Consider the following 3777-nt stretch of genomic DNA (forward strand, 5'->3'; position numbering starts at 1 on the left):
TATCTTGAGGATGAAGTTGAAAGAAGTGCAGAACGTCTCAGAAAAACTTGGACCCAGGAGGGGAAAAGCCCCAGTTCATATGATCAGTAAAAACAATGACCTCACCATCCTGCGGATGAGGTTTTGTCTCATTGGGTTTGGGAGGGCGCCAGTGAAGGATGTCTTTTGCTGGTAAAAAACCGACTTTGACATAGTCCTTGAGTGTGTTCTCAGTGACTATGGAGGGAACCCAATTGCAGAAAGTAGTGGCCTTTGGCATCGTAAGGGAAGAAGCCTGGGAAGAAAGAAAATTAGCTCGTTTAAGTTGATCTGTTTAGCCGAAGATAAACGTTATAGCATATGTTGATATTGGCGGCTTAACGGGGCCTAATGACATATGACTACTTATGACTGGTGATGTAAGCCGCCATGACAAGTAATGAAATTGAAGATCTATCAAGAGCAGATTCTGCTAAGTGTTGGACAAACAAGTTTCGCAGATTGGTGTAATCAGTTTCGGATCTAACGTTGTTCGAAAAATAAAATAAAATCAAAACCTATAAAACAACACCGGAAGAGCTAATGCACTGCCAAGATTTCTGCATCTAGGAGACATGTTCAGCGATTAAGCGAAGGGATGGAAACAAGTTGCGCGTGTTTTTAAAGCCATCTTTGGATCAAAGTGAAGATTAAACAGAGGTATGACGAAGAATGATGATGAACTCTAAGAACTTCAGAACCCTGATGGAGATCTATGATGGGGAAGATGAGGTACTTACTGGATCCAATGAACAACGGAGAGGAGCCGCAGATTTTTCTCTGGTCTCGTTCAGGTTGATGCAGCAGCCAGGGTTGAGGAAGTCGACGAGGCCGGTGGCAGTGGTGCGCGGGTGCTTCGCGAGAGAGGGAGGTTGAAGACGAGAAGGAAAGGGAGAAATGAGAAGGCTGACTGACCCTATTAATAAGGGAATGGGTAACAGGCGGACGCGAGAATCGAGGAGGTCAATGAATGATTATCTAGTGACTCGGATGCCTCGATCTTCGGGATAACTATTAAAGATAAAGATCTGTTAAGATTTGTTGGGAATTTTGTATTAATATTTATGACAGGTGACGTCACGGCGGGTTACCGCAATCCCAGGGAATGACGTCATGGCGGGTTACAATATCTCGCAAAAGAACGAATGAGGAAGGATTTTTTAAGTATAAGATTGATATGAACAAGCTCAAATCAACATGGGGCCTAATGTTGGGGATATAGATATTGAGTGTAACATGCCCAAGAGGGGCCGGGTTATACTCATGATGGTTCATAAAAGACAAAGCCCATGAGGATATTAAGGATGGCGTTTCACGGAGCAGGCTGCTAAGGGCCAGAAGCCCAAAAGCGACTTAAGACCCATAGGTGTAAACCATCATGTATGTATGACTTGTATTGTAAGGAAAGTGTAACTAGTCACCGAGCCGGGCACGTTGTCTATGAGCCGGCCGGGACTTTGTAAGCCATCGGGTGTCAACCTGTGTATATAAAGGGACGACCCGACGGCGGGTTAAGGACAGAAAACTACAGATTGAAAGCTAGGTCAAGCGGATTCGCTCCCTAGTAATCAAAACCTAAGCAATACTACCTCAAACTGGATTAGGCCTTTACCTTCACCGCAAGGGGCCGAACAGTATAAACTCCCTGTGTCCTTTGTCCCGTTTAACCCCTTTAAGCTAACCTAGTGCGATGACTCCACGACTAAGTTCTCACACTAGGACATATGCTGTGACTATTCCACGACAAAATGCGTCGTTAGTAGATGAGGGCATCACATAGTTATCTGTTTTTGCTAAGTTTGTCGATGTGCATTACGTGAGAGCAAGTGCAAAGATGTTAGCTGAGTCATAGTACTAGGTAGTGTGAAAACAGCAACTTCCTTGATAAAGAAACTTTCATCTAAATTGGTGTCACCATTGCGTCTGTAGTCCAACGGTTAGGATAATTGTCTTCCAAGCAATAGACCCGGGTTTGACTCCCAGCAGACGCAATTTTTTCCTAAGGTGCTGCCACTTACTTGTTCCATGATATTAACTTTTTATTTTACATGGAAACTTTTTCAATAATATTTACTTTTTATTATACATGGAAACTTTTTTAGAGGACGCTCTGATTTTATATTCTATCTATCTATACATCTATAAACCTATAAAAAGACCCTGTGGGGCAGATCCAACAGATCTTGGTCATCCATTAGCGTAATCCGACAGTCCTTATTGCCCTAATGGTGAGCAACTAAACACATTTAGCGCTAAACGCGTTTATTGCTAATCAATCATTTCTCTCCCCGACCCCCTTCCTTAGGTATCCTTTCACATGAAAGGAAACTGCCATAGCGATCCATCGTGCGATCCCTTCCCTACGTACCCTTTCACACCAAAGGAAACTGCCACAGCGAACCGTCATGCGATCCGCTTCCTTACATAACCTTTCACATGAAAGGAAACTGCCACAGGGAACCGCCCCAAGGCGCTGCCCCATCACCTCGCTTCAGCGACGCACACTGCCCCCATTGCCTCGATCCGCAACTGCTTCAAGGACGCCGCCCCTCACATCTCTGTGCCGCCTCTAACCATCGCCTTTCCTGGCCTCGGCCGTAGCGCCGCCACCGTAACTTCAAGGATGTCAGCTGTCGGGGACGCCGCCTAGACCACCTGGTTGACCGGCGCGGGCATGTCGGAGGTGCCGCCTGGACCGCCCATCGCCGTCGGACCTGTCAGGGACGTCGCACGACCATCCGTTGGTCTCGGGCTGTCAGTTGGTGTCGGGCTGTCCGACCATCATGGACACTGCCTGGACCGCCTGCCTGTCCCTCTCTGTCGGGCCTAGGTCATCAGTGCCGCCATCAGGGGATACCGCCGTCAAACACGCAGCCGCCGCGCCAGAGGTCTTTCATCTCTACTTTCTTCATTTCTTCCGGAGAAGATTAATTCATGTTTCACTGAACAGAAAAGCAGCCTGTATGCACTAAAAACTGAACCCAAATCAGGCTTCGTAAAACTGAACCAAAAGCATCCTTATGTGCACACATTCAACAGTTATTAAGCTTCATTACCAACATGCGCTATGAAACAACTAGGTTACACAATGATATGGAACTTTTGGTAGCAACTGGGTAGTGGATCAGTTGTGCTGATTTCAATGAATTGTGCCTAGATTTTTGGATTTCTCTTTTAGCGGCATGAGGACAAGGTATGTGCCCCCTCCCCTGGTCACTTGCATATGCCATTAACTACGTTGGATTAGTACAATTTTCAACCCATTTGAAAGAAGAGATGAACCTGCCGCTGGTGGTGCTTACACAAACTATTTATTTTGATGCTACTTTTTAAAAGAAAAATCAGGGATATCTTCAAGCCGAATTAAGATTACACGTGCGTTGCACGTGCGCATTTACTAGTACTTTTAAGGATGCTAGATAATTGTCCGTGTGTTACAATTTTCTTTGTTTTTACATCATTGGTTGATGTACATCCATCCTATGATACATCCAACCGACCATTAGAGCATCTACAGAGACGTTTGGACGGACGGCTCGGTCACTGACTGGTCGTGAATATTCGTCTTAGACGGGCACCTCAAATTCCTGGACTGACCGGCATCCCTTATATCCAGCCCAAATATGGGGGCGCCCGGACGCAGCCACCACGTTGGAGTTGACAGACCTACCCCACCTCAAGTTGCACCAAATCCATCCCCTCGACCTACCGGATCTATTTGCTCTCTCCTCTCTTCTTCCTCCTTTCCACCGCCCGTCT

General features: G+C 46.2%; 1 non-coding gene across 1 annotated transcript; it reads left to right on the forward strand.

Annotated features, from left to right (window-relative positions):
- Nucleotides 1-1937: 1937 nt before the first annotated feature.
- TRNAG-UCC (transfer RNA glycine (anticodon UCC)) lies at nt 1938-2009 on the forward strand. Its single transcript has one exon. It is a non-coding gene; the product is annotated as a tRNA-Gly (tRNA).
- The last annotated feature ends 1768 nt before the right edge of the window (nt 2010-3777 follow it).

This window comes from Triticum aestivum, chromosome 7A (assembly GCF_018294505.1).
Source record: "Triticum aestivum cultivar Chinese Spring chromosome 7A, IWGSC CS RefSeq v2.1, whole genome shotgun sequence".
NCBI lineage: Eukaryota > Viridiplantae > Streptophyta > Magnoliopsida > Poales > Poaceae > Triticum > Triticum aestivum.